Source organism: Onychostoma macrolepis, chromosome 22 (assembly GCF_012432095.1).
Source record: "Onychostoma macrolepis isolate SWU-2019 chromosome 22, ASM1243209v1, whole genome shotgun sequence".
Lineage (NCBI taxonomy): Eukaryota > Metazoa > Chordata > Actinopteri > Cypriniformes > Cyprinidae > Onychostoma > Onychostoma macrolepis.
Genome location: NC_081176.1, coordinates 2730962 through 2748618, shown reverse-complemented (window position 1 = coordinate 2748618; position 17657 = coordinate 2730962). Strand labels below are relative to the sequence as shown.

At 35.9% G+C, this 17657-nt stretch overlaps 1 long non-coding RNA gene across 3 annotated transcripts; it reads left to right on the top strand.

The window, feature by feature from the left end:
* The first annotated feature begins 12168 nt into the window (after positions 1-12168).
* Positions 12169-17654, top strand: LOC131529736 (uncharacterized). 3 transcript variants are annotated; one of them, XR_009268198.1, is made up of 6 exons: positions 12169-12630; positions 12758-13060; positions 13646-13851; positions 13939-14046; positions 14148-14209; positions 17397-17654. It is a non-coding gene; the product is annotated as an uncharacterized LOC131529736 (long non-coding RNA). The 3 variants fall into 3 exon arrangements; XR_009268197.1 differs by having other exon boundaries at positions 13565-13851; XR_009268196.1 differs by having other exon boundaries at positions 12758-13851.
* Positions 17655-17657: the final 3 nt, after the last annotated feature.

Below are 17657 nucleotides of genomic sequence, written 5' to 3'. Positions count from 1 at the left end.
GTATTTTCTGTGTTTAACCTCACCATTTTAGCTTTTCTTGTGCTTCAGGTCAGAACATACCTCGTTTCCTTTGAAATACTGGGAAAAACAAACGCCTATCTTAAGTAATAATTTACCAAAATTGAGAAATGGAATAAACAGACAAATGCAAATCACACTGGCAGGCTCCTTTCTATATTTTTATAGCACTAAAATGATGCAATTATTTACAGGTACATACTCCAAAACAGACAATAACAAAGATATTCTTTATGAAAATACACATCTGATTTGGTACAACAACACTTCAGCAAATATATTTGTAATATAGTATAAAATAAGATGTAATACTAAATAATATATGTACAGTAGTATAACTGTAAGAATAATTAAGAATAACATTCAATAAAAAAGTAATAAGTAGTACAATAATATAATAGCATAAGATTGATAATAGGGTACAGCATATAGTATATATATATATAAATAATAGGATGTATATTTAATACTGTAATTATAGTATATAAAATACAATAATAATAACTGATGAATAACAACAAGTTGAATATGGTATATCACTTGCAGAATAGACAATAACAATAAAATGAATGGTGTGTAATGAGTAGTACCCTAATATAACAGCCTGATAATAGACTGATAATAGCAAATTGTATAATAATAATAAAAATACATTAGTTAGTTTTTTATTTTATTTTTCATTCGAATGTAATATCAAAATAGTATGTAATATCAATTGCAAAATTATATAGACAATAAAAAGGTAAATAGTGAGTAATGAATAGTACAATAAGTAATAATAGTAATAACAACAATAATAATAACAACATTAAAAACTATATAATATATGAATCATCTATAATTGCTAAACCTTTGTGGGGTTGCAGAGTACAAAGCTAATACCCTTTGTACAAAACAGCTTTGCAGAGCTTTTTTCTCGAGTTGCCACTCTGTAGTGCAAGTGTGTTCAGTTTGGCAATGTGGTGCATCCTTAGTTTGTGGAAGACAAACACAACTGATGACAAGAGAGAAAAATGATGGTTGTCAATTCCAAACTGTGTTTCCTCAATGTGCTCCTTGAGACAAAACACATCCTCTGAGCCAATCTCTACTCGGACAAGTTGACTGATCAAGGACACTTTGACAGCTTTCCCAGAGGATGACTGGCGAATAAACCGCTCAGCTGATCTGACCATCTTCACTGTCCCTTCAGAAGGAATCATCAGTCCTCCATTGTTTTTCAGTGTAAGCAAGTGGTAGCTCCGATCAAATGTCACTGTCACCAAGCTAGCACGGCACACATCACAGGACAGCTTCCTCAAAATCTGACGAACCACGAACCCTGAAATGTACACAAGGGCATTGTCCACAAGGCTCCCAAGACGGGTTGGCAGGTAGCTGTGGTCACACACAAGTGCAGAGAGGTTTACAAAAGGGGATGGAAGGTCTTCAGATTCTTCTGCTGCTAGAGTCGACGACATCTCAACAGCCGATAGGGACACGGTCTCATGATTCTCAAATGCTTGGTGAGACACCACACCGGACCATGAGATGGCGGAAAATGCCCTGGAACTGGCCTGCAGTAGGATTGTTATTCCAGCCTCCTAAAAACAAACACACAGACACATTCACAACACTTAAGGAATAGCTCACCCAAAAATTAAAATTCGTGCCCTAATACACACCCTAAGGCCACCCAAGAGGTGTAAGACTTTTTTTTAATCAGACTAAAAAAATCAGCAGATGTAGCAAGTTGTGTGTGTGTGTGTATATATATATATATATATATATATATATATATATATTTGGGGTGTAAATCAGATGGTTCGTAATAAATGTGCCTATTTACACTACAGATATCGATATTTTACACGTGGCATCAATGCATCGTATCGATGTATCGATCCATATCGTCACACCCCTTATATACACACACAGGTGCTGGTCATATAATTAGAATATCATCAAAAAGTTGATTTATTTCACTAATTCCATTCAAAAAGTGAAATTTGTATATTATATTCATTCATTACACACAGACTGATATATTTCAAATGTTTATTTCTTTTAATTTTGATGATTATAACTGACAACTAAGGAAAATCCCAAATTCAGTATCTCAGAAAATGTTATATATATATATATATATATATATATATATATATATATATATATATATGTAGTACTCTCTTAATAATAAATGAGAGAGACAGAGACAAGAGTTAGTGGTTGCCCAAGCGGTCCTCTTTGTTGTCTGAGGATGCGCTGCAGTTGTCACGGTAACTCTACTCTCTCTCAACTGCCACCAGGAATTCGGAAAAATGCAGCTGGACTGTCCAGTGCAAACTCATTATAACACATTAAAGTAATTTTAATTTAACTTATATACACATGTAAATAGAAATAGACATACCTAAATACATAACAAAATATATACAAATAATTTAATATTGTTATGACACAAACTCCATGCAGCAGGGTGGTCACATATATATATATATATATATATATATATATATATATATATATTGGCCTCGGTGGAGTAACAGGTAGGTAAACGAGGTAAACGGTGGAGTAACAGGTAGGTAAACGAGGAGATCGGTGGAGTAACAGGTAGGTAATCGAGGAGATCGGTGGAGTAACAGGTAGGTAAACGAGGAGATCGGTGGAGTAACAGGTAGGTAATCGAGGAGATCGGTGGAGTAACAGGTAGGTAATCGAGGAGATCGGTGGAGTAACAGGTAGGTAATCGAGGAGATCGGTGGAGTAACAGGTAGGTAATCGAGGAGATCGGTGGAGTAACAGGTAGGTAATCGAGGAGATCGGTGGAGTAACAGGTAGGTAATCGAGGAGATCGGTGGAGTAACAGGTAGGTAAACGAGGAGATCGGTGGAGTAACAGGTAATCGAGGAGATCGGTGGAGTAACAGGTAGGTAATCGAGGAGATCGGTGGAGTAACAGGTAGGTAAACAAGCAGATCGGTGGAGTAACAGTATAGTAATCCAAAGAAAGGCAGTAAAGCTTGGGTGAGACAAAGACACAGGCATTTAGGAGTAAGACTGCATGGGTGTTTGAATCGGGATTTGAATTAATCATGCATTTAATACTGATATTTGCACTTTTCAGATTATTTTCAAATTTCAGAAATCCTTACCTGATGCCCGGATAGAATTGAAGAGGAGCTCCAAGTGATCCTGGCTAAATCGATAGGTGCAGACATAGCACTGAAACTGTAGCAGCTCAGGAATCAACAACATGAGGGTATCAATGTTGATGATGAACCCCATGACAGACAGGTACCTTCAAAAGAAAATGTTTTGTCAATATGTCAGTATTGTCAATATGGCAAAATCAAGATACTCCAAAGGTAGCATTGTGTAATTTTGCTCACTGAAAGCTGTAAATGGGCTTGATCTGACAACAACACAGGGTGACAGGCTAGGGCAGTGACCAATAGATAGCTATAATATTTGAACCTTTGCTCCAATGTAAAATCAGTCCACGAGATTGATAATGGGACAATGATACATTAATTGTAAAATCCAAAATGTTTGGGGCTTTTGGGAAAACATTCAGGATGGCTCCCAAGAAGCCTCCCCACTGCAATGTCCCTGGTTGGTTACTGCCTTTTCAGAGTACATAAAAATATAAAATGTAAAGTGAATACTGCAAAATTACTGCATGCTCCTTAAGAGTGTAAATTAGTTTAGGGTTAGGATCCTTTAAGTAAATTATTTATCTCTAGGCCATTAAGCTGACTAAGAACAATATTAGAACAGAACTGGGAAGGTCTGAAACATATGAACATAGTGCCATACATACCATTCTGCGACCTGTATGAACTGAAAAATACTGAACATAGAAGAATACCAACAAAACAAAACAGTCAATGAAAAGATCAGAACAAGGGAACAGAGCATCATATGAACTTATGATGCATTGAACGTACGAACTGTTCTCACGAACATAAACTTGACTATTTTAAATGACCTCTTTGATTGGTGAAGGGGTGTCCCATCTTACATCACCAAACTGATCAAATATTCCCTGGCTCTCAACATGAACTCTACTCTATCACTCCAATTCCAAGCAGCCAGGGGACTTTTGAACCCTTTGGCACGTGGATTGCGGCTGTTCATTATGTCAAAGAGCCTGTCAATCATCTAAAAGCAAATGTTTGCATTAAATGAAAGCATTTTAATCATAACCATGTTTGCATATAGTACTACCTCAATGAATTCAGCTGTTGCTTCACAGTGTTTGAACTCTGGATAGCCGAGGTCTCGCAAAGTGCGCAGAGCTACTGTCACTGAGCGACTGAGTGTCTGTGCAGCCAAGGACATTTTCATCTTCTGGGAATCGAAAAATATGTGCTTGTTTGTTAACTTGTTGGCTGCATGCAGTCCATCTTTGATTTGAATGTCATTTAATTGAATAATGTGTGTCCAGTTGATCTGGCCAGTACTGCTCTTTATAGGACTGTAAGCCTGCAACATATTCCGTGCCAGCTTCAACATGTGGCAGGCATCCATCATTACGAACACATTCTCACCAGTCACTGGATGTGAGAAAAAAGTCTTTAAGGGCTCATGCGAGTTCGCCTTTAACTGACACCCAAGCTGGGTGCACATACTAATGTTGGAGGCATGTCCATCCATCGTGATGCAGAGTACCCTTATGCCACGCTCATGCAGCTCCTCCAACGCATGCAGAATTAACACCTTCTGTGTATCTGGTGACAGAGTGTTGGTGAGGTAGTAGGCAATTGGAGCCTTCCAGTGTCCTTGTAAGCCAACCACCATGAAAACAAGAGCCTCTGTGGCAACATCTGTTTCATTCATACCATCCCCCATGTCAACAAATCCAGACATGTTCTGTGTCTGAGGATTGTACTGAATGTGTTTCTTTATAGCCATGGCATCCAGCATCAGAGTTACACATCCATATTTAGCTGGGTCTTCCTCTTGTCGTCTTTTCAGCATGTCCAACATCATCATCATCCACCTTCATAAAATACATTCATTTAATGTATTAAATTAGGCAGCGGCTATTTGCACTAAGTGTAAATAGCGACTGATTCTATTTACACTAAGTGCAAATAGGATATTTTTTTTTAGCGATGGGTGTTATTTACACTAAGTGCAAATAGCAATGGATTCTATTTACACCAAAGTGAAAATAGCAGTATTTTTTAAACGATATGCAGTGGCAGCGCTAGGGCAGAACTTGATGGGGCTATAGCCCCATCTGAAACTTGCTTAGCCCTGGTACAGCCCCCCCAAGGATTTCCTAATGATGTTCCTGTTTTTTTAACTGTCTGTGTCACTCACATTAACATTGAAAAATAAACATTAAAACCTAAAAAAAAGTCCCTAATATGTGGCCTATAAACAATTGATAATATGGGGGAGGGGTCAAGCAACTCAAGCAAGCAACGCACAAATTTTGTGCAAAACGTTGAACGCCAGTCAATTCACTATAGAGAAAGTGAAAGTAATAAAGTATTGAGTGTAAATTATAGTTTTAATTCAAATTATTAAATGGATGCCACCTTATTGGGACAATAAAGCCCTTCCTACACCTACCCTAACCCTACTCGATACTCTTTTTTTTTTTTTTTTTACTTTTTGATTATTTCCTACATTTTTATTGAAAATAAATGCCTTTCTGATGCGATATGAGATTTGAAAATGGAGAAAAAAAGTTTGGCAAAAGGCGGACTCGAACTCAGGTCGATGGCATCAAAAAGCATGCGCCTTACCATCTACGCCACTAAAAAAAAGACGCTAATTCAGTATCGGTTTCATTGTTGATAAACCCAATCACACGTTAGTGGGCGGAATTAGTGTAAATAGCCTTTGCCAACAAGGCGGGCTATTTGCACAGTGTAAATAGACACTCCAATTAAATTATTTTGTAAAAGTGCAATCAATGAAATGAAGAATACCTCTGTAATGTATGTGGATGTGGGAGGCCAAGATGAAGAGACTTCCTCAAATAATTGTAGGCTTTTGGACCATGTAAATGAAGAGTGAGAGCAAATTCCCTCTGTTCTTTTGTGTACTCATGGCCCTGTTTTGACAAGAGGTCTACCGGAAGATCTGAAATTCATTTAGAACAGACTAAACTTTTTAACTAAAAAAAAAAAAAAAAAAAAAAAATTATTTTCATTTTACCAGAGTAGAAACTGAGTCTCTCTTTCAGATCTTCATTTATGAGGTTCTTTCCCTTCAGATCCTCTAGAAGATCACACACAGTCTTCTTTGCCCTCCGTTCCCGGTCCTTCACATTCCTCAACTCTTGCTCCAGACCCTCCACTCTAGCCAAGACTTCACAGAGTCTGGTCTTTAAACCAGTGGGAGATGCAGGCAATGCATAGGAGTGGTCCTATTAAAGAAAATAATGAAAATATTTTGAGCAATGTTAATTTCACACGAAACACAGCCTCAGCTGTTTGGTGCATAACTAGCACAATGTTCTGTCAGCTGCATTCTTAAACATGCTGGTGTTGAATATGCTTCCCAGGCTGACGCTGACACACACACACACACACACACACACACACACACACACACACACACCCCACTACCCCTCTCCTCGCACAAACAATCACCCACAAACCCCCTGTGATAGTAGTGGGATCGAGGGGAGATGATCTTAAAGAACTACTCTCATCATAATTATCTCATCATTACCCAGATGTGTAAGACTTGTTGATTTGAACACAAATATTAGGATTTTAGAGTTTTTAGATGAGTAGTTTGATAGACTGGAAGGAGACAAAACATTGTGTAAAAATCTCCAGTTCATCAGGCGAACATTGAAAATCATACAGATGGGATGAAATTAGAGTAAATAAATTACAACAATTTTTCATTTTTTCACAAACAATTGTTTAATCTCAATCTTAATCTTAATCTCAATCCCACTGCCATCACAGTGTTTGTATGTATATCATTCAATGTGTGCAGGTGTATATGCGATTGCGAATGTGTCTGAAAACAGTGTCAGAGAGAAACAGATAGGATTGAATATGACCATAGCCATAATGCTCACAGTTGTTCTAGTCTTAACTAGTACACATACTCACAACATTAGGCAGAGGAGGTTCGATCTCTTGGAAATCCTGAGAACAGTCCACTGACCAGCTCTCCTCACCTTTCCTTGAGGCCTCTGTTTTCCTGGTTGCCACAGGCTAAAATAAATATTAAATATGTCACTAACTATTTAATGACAAGCTATCAAATCCTTATAATCCAGTGACGATAAAACCTACTCTTTGTAGATGAGGGGGAAACCTGAAGATCGATGGCTTAGCTCCATCCCTTATCCTCACAATTTGACCTGTCCTGTCAAAGTCCTCCGGCTTGAAGTGTTCACTGCATAGCACGGAGGACTCGCTTGCAGAAAAACCTTCCCTTCTTAGAGCTACTTCCCACTGCCTCCTCAACTGTATGTTTTTGGGAAACCTTCAATGTGTGAGAAGAGTTAGCTAACGTCAGATTCATGCCGCTTAGCCGAAACGAGTTACGTTAGGTTGGCATAAAAGTCAGTTTTGAGAAAAAACTGCAATATAAATGAATATCTCTATTATGGGCAATTTAGTTTATGATATATAATATACCATACGCTAAAACTATATAAGAAAGAATGCAAACTTTGTGGTCGCTAGCTATTAATAGTCTGACTCCAACGGTCAATTACTGTCAACATAATGTTTAATGTTTAATGTTTAATGACCAAATAAAATCAGATCAGTGTCAGTCATCAACTTTTCAGTCTTACCTGTGAAAAGTAATTCCCGAAGACCTATTTTCAATCGTGCGGCGGTTTGTACAGCCCCATGGTAGAATGTGTCACTTTATGGTTTCCATGGTGACGCGTCATTGCTTGTCACGTGACACACCGCAGCAGCATCAGCGCTGAATGAATGATGATCTGCTTAAACTGCTTTTATGTCATGTTTCCTTTTTTATTCAGAATATTCACAAATTTGTTAGCTATGGCATGAAATATCTGATATTCCGATTGTCAAATACATGCAAGTGGAAGTGTATTGTTGTTTAAACACCTTTATAACGATCGCGTTAGTTGAGCTGTATGCGCGATGGGCGCCGCCATGTTAGTTTGTGCCGCAGACGCAGTTCAGAGAATCGGATCTGTTGGATTTACAACACGTGAATTCATGCACTTCTCCTGAAATGCTTAAAAGTAAGTGGCTGGTGAACTGGGAGAAGAATAGAGTAAACATTAAAGTTACTTACACAATGTGTATCTGATATGAATAAAACGTGTCGAATTATAATGGAATTGGGCTACCTCTTCCATAGACATCAGTGTGTATTTTACAAACTCTAAATGTATTATTTTTTTAGTACTTATGTGAATTTATATGTCTGAAACCTAAAATAAACAGTATGTGGTTGAAAACACTGAAAAGTTGTGATATATGACAGCTCTGAGCGCGCCTGCCTCTGGCTACATTCAACATTTGCTTAAAAACAAGAAATTTTATGACACAAAATTTTGAAATGTAGGCTTAAATCAAGCACATTTTAATTCAGATTCTGTTCCAACTTCTATGTTACTAGGGTTTGTTTCACCACTGGGCGGAGCTGTTCTCACTCCAGTTGTCAGCAGATAACACTGTTTTACATCTCTGAAATAATAAACAGGGCCAAAGAAATATAAAAAAAAGCAGGGGCATTTAATTGATCATAAAAACTGTCCCACTGCGCCATGTGACGTCGGAGTGACGTCTTTTCCATGTTATTTTTGGACGTCCAATTTAGGTCCACTGAAGGGGTTGTTTTGTAACGCCAGGCGACGTCTTTTTTCGACGTCTACAGCACGTCATATATTGACGTCCGTGGGACTTCCGTGTAAGGGCTATTTATAGTCCAAATGTGGTCGTTTGTGGACGTCTTTTCAACGTCAAATTTAGACTTATTTTATATATAATTTTTACTTAACTTCTATAACTGTAGTCCTATGTTTTGTTTGGCTCAGCAGCTAGATTCAACAGGAAAATGTAAAAAAAAAAAAAAACATGGCCTATTCGGCATACACATAATAAATCATGACTGTTTATTAAAAAAAATCTGTATTCATATGTATCAATCATGTTGATAACAACAATGTTGATATTTGTAAATAAAAAAAATATTACATACAATCATGTAAATTTCCTGCACCTAGACGTCCAAATGACGTCCAAAAAAATACCCAGTTCAAAGGTCAAATGTCGAACGTCAATCTGACGTCCAATTTGGGTCATGGTTAGACGTCCAAATAGAGGACCTAGTTTGGACGTCGAATAGATGTCCAGAATTGGTCATGGACCGACGGACCCAATATAGACATGATCTGCACGTCTATCCGACGTCCAATGTTTAGTGGGGTATATGTTAATCACGCAGGTACTGGGCTACTCCGCAGCGGTTCAACCAGAACCAGTCTAAAATAGTCCGAATATAAAAACGTATTATATGTGTACCGTAGTGATTCATGATTAGCCAAAAACATGGTTTGGAAATTGTATGATGCCCTCGCTTATTATATAAATTTTGAACACAAAAAAAGTTACAGACTGCAGCTTTAAAATAATGGATTATTCCCACACTAAATTGTTAAAAAACCTAAATAATGGTATATTATCCTGTTAATCATATCTAAACCAGGCTGACTGGGGAACGTTTGTTTTTATTGAAACTTGCGTTTTTAGGGCTGTGTAGCAGTGCTGATTTTCTATGTTCCTCCTAATGACAAATTAACGTGGAAATACATAAATCATAATTTGTATCATTTATTTTAATATAATAGTAGGGCTGCAACAACGAATCGATTAAATCGATAAAAATCGATTACTAAAAGCGTTGGCAACGAATTTCATAATCGATTCGTTGTGTCGCGCGACGCGGAGACGTTTGATTATTAAAAAAAAAAAAACTTTAGTTGAGCGCGGAGCGGAGTGAACACACTCGGTCTCTCTCGCGCACGGATGCTAGCAGAGTTTGGCGCCTCATAAATAAAAAACAAAAAGTAAAAAAAAAAAAAAAAAAAAAACGAGCGGAGGTAGAGGAAAGATACATGGCGGAGGCAGAGAAATCCGTGCGACCCAAGTCATCCAAGGTGTGGGAGCAGGGGCGGCGTTTGCGTATGGCAGAGTATGGCCATACCCTAGCCCAGTCAGGTGCTGTGAAAAATTATCCAAACTTGAGTCGCTTATAATTCGTTTTTATTATTTTAAATCAGAGAGTTTTAAAAATAGTAAACCAATTATAAGCATTAAAATAACTTGTCAGTAAAACTTCGTAACGCCATTGGATCATCGAGCTCTCAGCGAGACCTCGTAACTTCACCCCGCCTCCGTTCAGATTGACGCGCCGCGCACAGCCTGGAGAAGATGAGATCTCTGCTTTTTCGCAATGCAAGGGTGAATAAATAATTGGTGTTTGAATAGTACAGCGTTTTCTTTACTCAAACACTATGTCAGTAAAGGATAATGTTTTTGTGTGTTTGAAGAGTGGAGAAGAATTAGTTATTTGCCGTCTATATACGTTTTAAATATCCTGTGCATTATGTGCATAAGCGCTTAATTTGAGATTTTGGCCAAGTGTATTAAACAACAAGAAAAACTAAGCGCCCATATAGCTACAATCAAAGTTATATAACCTGTAAAGTTGATGAAAGCATAATGCACTTAATGCACTTATGCACTGCATAACAGTTACAGCCGTTCTAACGACAGACAAAACACTCCATCTCCGTCATTCTCTGGTCAAAAACATTATTAACTCCATTTGAGCTTGATTTTCATATAATGTTAAGTGCAGGTGTCTGATACAATACCAACGCTAACGACGCAGCGTTGTTAAATTATTTAATTTTTTGCACTCCCCCCCCCCAGATGTAAAGCATACATGTGTATGTTTTTTGTGTTAGTCCATTTTATTTTATTTTATTATTATTATAACAGCTCAGGGATGTTCAAGGAGCAACATGTTTGTGCACTTTCTAAAGATTTTAGTTCTGTTTTTGAATAAAGGGTTGGAAATGAATGCTTTTTTTTTTTTTAATCCGATTCATCGATTAATCGAAAAAATAATCGACAGATTAATCGATTATTAAAATAATCGTTAGTTGCAGCCCTATATAATAGCAACCCACTGGCACACTTCCTGTGACCTTGACCTGTGCACGTGACCATGAAATCCATGACCATTGTAAATCTGGAGGTGCTCACAAGCGACCCTTAGTCACCCTATCCTGATCTTAACCTAGTCAGTTGTAGCCTAGGCTATGAGGATTAACAATAATCTTAATTTTGAAAATGAGGCAGCTGTTTGGTTTGTCCTATTTGTGAATTATTTAGAGTTATGAGATGATCATTGGTCAAACAGCTTAACAATTATTCATGATGGGTAAAAATCCTATTTGACATCTGACTCTAGTTTGACTGTTTTTAATGGATTCAGTTATTTATTTGATTGTATTTGCTGTTCTGTGTAGAGAAGATCAACACAGTGATCACTGTGTGAGGTTCACAGTGGCAAAACAGGAAGAAACTCTTCACCTACAAACGAAACTCACATCAAACCAATGGCTACTTGCAGAGGGTTTTGTCCACCAAACCATGTTTCTGATGAAAACCAACCGCAGCAGGTTTCAGTTTGACTCAGAAGATGAGCTGCTGTTACACCTCAATGAGTCTAGCAATAATGCAAGATGGCAAACTCGTTTTGCCATTTGCAAGAACTAATTAATTATAAAACCATTTTAAAATTTTTCAGCTTTAACTATGAAATTTATGCTAACTAATCAAATATGCATGCAATTGTACATATTTAAGAGTCAGAACTAATTTATATATATATATAGAAGAGTTCATTTTGCAAAACCAGATAACTGTTTTTAACCATTTTCAGAAATCATGTTTTTTTTCATTGTGCATTCCAATTAATCTCAATCAAACTGCAGTTGGGTTATTTTGATTAGGTAAAAAATTACTAAAAAAAATACAGCTAACTAACACAATAAAACACAATAAAAACATGATAACATAAAGTTAACTGTTTTTGCAAATAAACTCTTCATATATATATATATATATATATATATATATATATATATATATATTCCAATGCAAAAGTTTCTAAAAGCCATCTTGGTCAAAAATGAGATAACGATACTGAGTGAATGCTCTCCACACATAGTATATGCTCATCAAGTACTTTCACTTCAAATTAGCTAAATCCCAGCCTCAACCCATTCAGAAGAACCAGTACTTACATAGAAACCTATACATAGTAGCCAGAAAGAAATGCTCATTTTAAAGAAAAACGTCAGACGTACTTAGAGGCTTTTGCATCTGAAGTCTTTGTATATATATATAAAATGATAAAACAAGAATGTGTTAAATGGTTAAAGTCTAATAAGAGGCAGAAGAGCGTTTATATGAAACTACTCATGCATAAAGAGTGTGTGTACTAGGAGGGTCAAGCGCTGTTGTGGGAGGATTCACACGCTAGCTTGAGAGTTTTTAATGTGTAGTCGTACAGGATTTCATTGAACAACTGAAGAAAATGGTTTGCGCATTTGTTTTCTTCTGGCTGTGCTGGTGGCATTTGACTGGTAAGATATAAAAGCATTTTTATGGCTTCATTTCTTTTCATGTCATTTCACATTTAGTTAGAAACTGCAACTGATTTCAGCTTTGTAAACCAACAAAGGTTATAATCTGATCCTATATCTTCTCCAGGTGTGTTTGGCGAGTCATTATCAGTGATGGAGGGAGATTCTGTGCTTCTACACAATAATGTAACTGCAATACATGAAGACGACGACATACTGTGGAAATTTGGAGCTGAAAACTCTCTGATAGCTCAAATCAGCAAAGAGAACCAAATCTTCCCCGACAGGAGATTCAGAGACAGACTGAAGCTGGACAGACAGACTGGATCTCTGACCATCACAAACATCACAACTCAACATGCTGGACGTTATGAACTAGAGATAAGTGGAAAAAAACTGTCAACAAAAACATTCAGTGTTACTGTCTATGGTGAGTAACAAAATGGTTCAGTCTTTTCAATATTCTTGATTAAGTAAAGGAATATATCAGGTTCAATAAAAGTTAAGCTTATGCAGCTGCTTTTTCAGCCACTCATCCCTTTAAAAAGAAAGAAAGAAAGGAAGAACGAACTAACGAACTTAGATTTATTCTATAGTTAAAACTAGGGTATTATTTGAGCTGTAAAGAGTTAAAATCATTTTTACACCCGTTTTAGGGTATCGTATGTCTACGGCCATTTAAGTATTTTATTTGAGTATTTTAACATTTACAGATCGACTGCATTTACTTAAATTATGAGAGTGTCTCTCTGTATATTTTTTGTAATTATTATGCTGCAAATGCTATTAATTTAGGATAAATTGTACTGCAGCCAGAAAATATGTTTAATCATTTTATAGCTTCATATGACAGAAACACTCACCTTGTGTCAGCACACTACACCAAAAACAAGATTGTTGTGTACATGTATCTATATGTTCTCTTATTTTTCAGCCCATCTGCCCATTCTTAACATTACCAGAGATTTTTCAAAAAACTCAACATCATCATCATATTGTTCATTGTTGTGTTCAGTGGTGAATGTGGGTCATGTGACTCTCTCCTGGTACAAAGGACACAGTTTATTGTCCAGCATCAGTGTGTCTGATCTCAGCATCAGTCTCTCTCTACCTCTGGAGGTGGAATATCAGGATAAAACACCTACAGCTGTGTGCTCAACAATCCCATCAGCAACCAGACCACACATCTGGACATCAGTCAACTCTGTCAGACACATTTAGGTATGTCACCAGTGATATTGCAGTGATATACAAGTTATATAGCACTAAAATATCACTCTAACTAATGGCTCATTTTGTCCATTACAGATCAGGGCCTACCTTTATTTTACATAGTGCTGATCTCTGCTGCCGGATCGCTGTTGATTGTAGCTGCAGTCATGATGTGCTGCATCTGCAAGAAACGTAGAAAAACAGGTAAGCAGAGCAAGCAATTCACATATATTTTTAGGACACAAATGCCAAAATGATTTTGAAACTTTATCATTTTAACACGTCTGTGATCATTGTTAATGCAGTCCAGAACCAGGAAGAAGACAGAACTCATTCAGCATTGTGCAAACCAACAACTCGAAAAACGGTAAGAAGATTGTGTTGCAAGAAAATGCATTGCAGTCAGTTAGTCTGATTGAAGCTTGTTGTTTGAAGTTTTGTGTGCAATATGCATCAGGCGGTCAGTGAACAGACCTGGGTGATCTATCGGCCCAACTGTCATCAGTAGGCTATTACCTTTAGTATACAGGGAGCAGATCAAAAGGAGATATGTTTTTATGCGCTGTTATGCGTATGTGCTGTTTGCACATCGGTTTTTCCATTTTACATGTCTATTTGCATTTTGCAGATTTTGATTCAAAAAAGTATTAAAGTATTTTTTGTAGTTTAATCACAGTTAATTCTGATGTACTTTTATTATATACCGTACAGACTATAGAACAATTCTATATAAAACAATAGTGGATTTAATATCAAAATGATCATCTAATGTAAAAATGTAGCCTGTTTTAGCATGTTTTTAATGTAACCTTTCTATAAATATACTTCAAGAGTAATTTATGTAATTTTGTATTATTTATTTAAAATAATTAAACAAGCCATTTTATGTCTATCCTTGTGTTGTTTACTAGTACAGTCCAGGTTGAGTAATGCAGTCTTTTAGAGAGAGTAATCTAATTAAATTGTTGAAGAAGGAATTAGTAGCTATAGCCTAATTATTTATATTTATAACTATAATCATTATATATATATATTTATTATTATTATTATTATTATTATTATTTATTTATTTTTATTTTTTATTTTTTGCCGTGATGGAGACGTATCACGCATATGAGCATGGTGCTTGAAGTAATGAGTAAATAATGAGAGCTCATCTTCCACCGATTGCTCTCCACCATTTGCTCTTTTATTTAATTTTCTGAACTTGAAAATCTGCTTAGAACACAGACGCCAATTTGTAAACAACTTGTAGATTGTAGATTGTAGGCCTACTTGTAGATTGTAAATGTATTTGTAGATTGATTCTATCTTAACGCACATAGCGCTGTCTCGGAGTGGTTACGGAAAAGAGAACCAATAAAAACCAACACTTGCGGTTGAATTAAATTTAATTAAAGAGTTCTAATTTTAAATTTGCGTTCACACACTGTGATTATCATAAAAATATCGGACATCATTCATTTGAACAAAATGTCAACTCAACACTAACAACTTTATGCAAATGAACGTCGATTAACCGTGGATGGGTGTGCGTACAGTGATCCGTCGCCACATAGACTGCGGCAGATTAACTCCTATGAAAACACCAGAGCTGGGTAGATTACTTAAAAATTTTGTCCGTTACTAATTACAATGCAGTTAGTAACGTAATCCATTACATTAAACATTTTTGGTAATATAATCAGACTACTTTTTGATTAAATTTGGATTACTTTTGATCGAACTCGTTTATCACGTTGATTTAAATAAGATAATTTTGTACCATATTGATAGAAAAAATGCAAAGAATGTATATTCCAATTGTGCATTTAACAACATGAAGTGCATTAAGATTAGGCCTACATCGTAAAGGATTCCCAAACTGGGCTTCCTACTGCAGGGGGTTTGTGAGTTTAATGAAAAGCTAATAATTAATTAAATCATGAAAATGTAAAATAAAATAAATCATTTTAAAATATCATCAATCAAAATAAAACACTTACTAAAAAAAAGAAATATTTTATTTGTTTACCTGCATGTCATGTGACCATTAACCGAAGTCGGAGAACCACGAACATGCAAATGTGATACTTAAAATATTTATTTTAAACTCTCAGGGAGTTAAGTAAATATATAGGTGAGAGATTGAGATGACAATAAAGTTTGAAAATGCCTGCATTAAAGGTAAATAAGAAATAATGTGAATTTGTGCATTTTAATATGCTTGAAAGACAAAAGCCTTCCAATGATGTAGTAATATATATAACAGTGGTTATCAGTAGTTGATGCAATGTTCAAACACTTCTTAAACGTGAAATGATTTTTGTAAATGCAGTGGTCAAATGTTGTATAGCCACCTGACAAGTGACTGGTCTTTGTGTGAATGTCGATAAACAAAAATCGGCACACTGCCACTACTGCTCTCAAACGTTTATGAAGTTTGTGTGAATGTCCACAAAACTGGAAGACTTTCTGAATGTATATAAGAAGTAGGCTATCTTAGAAAGGAATGTTTAAAAGATGAAAAAGAGGAATTAGAGAGAATCAATGAATTATGAATGCTTTATTACTATTGTGTGAATAATATGTAATCATGTAATCAATAAAGAAATTAATTATCTGCTTACGAGTAGCCTATTTTAAAATGTAATTTAATCTAATTACAAGTACTTCATTTTTTAAATGTAATTATGTAATCCAGATTACATGTAAACAGTTACTACTCAGCTCTGGAAAACACACATTAAAACAGATGGCATCGATGATTAAACAATACATAAGCAGTTATAAATGTTCAAATATCATGAGTTGGTATAAATTGTATTCATTACACATGTGAAAACATTTGACCGCTACACTTCAGCCTGATGTGGTCTGTGGCCTACTAATTTAAATAAATAACCTATGTTACCTGTGCTGAAGTCTGGCCTCGAGCTGCAGCTGGTCCACGGTATATAATTATTCCGAGGTGAATGCAGCCTTAGTGGCCATTGGTTGCTTTATAGACGTGCTGAAACTAGTATCATTGCTGTTACTTTTGTGTAAAAAAAACAACCATTCTCAGTAGTGAGAAACCTTCAGAACTTAACCTGTTTGATGTTTTAACTGTTTAAAAAGTCATGTGATAAGCTGAATGTTTGATGTCATTTCCTCTTGCTGCTCCATGTTAGCATCATTTCTGTAGCAGTGTTTCCAGAAATGTCAACATTTGTAGATTAAAATTTGCATGTTAAAAATAATAAAGCAGTGTTTTGACATGCTATCATTTAAAAAAACAAATGATCAATCATATAATCATATAATTTTAGCATTTACACAAATAATCACCATTCATATTTCATAACTGAGAATAAATTATTCACAGGCTATAACGAGAAGCTTTACGCATACAGGTTTAAACTTTGGAGTAAAAGTTATGGAAAATGACGTTTAGTTTTACTAATCTAACTGGGATTTTTAAAGTAGTAGGCCTATTACTGTCTTAAGCAAATAATTTTATAGAAGAAGCTGGTCTGTTATTAATTTTATGTTTCATCAGCAAGATTCCTGACTGAGTTTGTGTTTCCTTGCAGAAATCAAAGTCGGATGCTGTGTATGAAAATGTCCCCAAAAAACGATGATCAAATAGGTATCTACCAGAATGCATGCTAGTGCTCACACAGGACCCTGACTCACACCTGTTTTTGTTCACAGTTCTCAGCCAGGATGTTATCCTTCTCTCTCAGTTTTATTTTTGCTCTTTGTATCACATTTTTGGCTTCATCTTTTCTTTTCTTTTTGCTGTTATGTTTTTTTTTTTTTTTGCATTTTTTTTTTGCATTAGTTTAATTTAG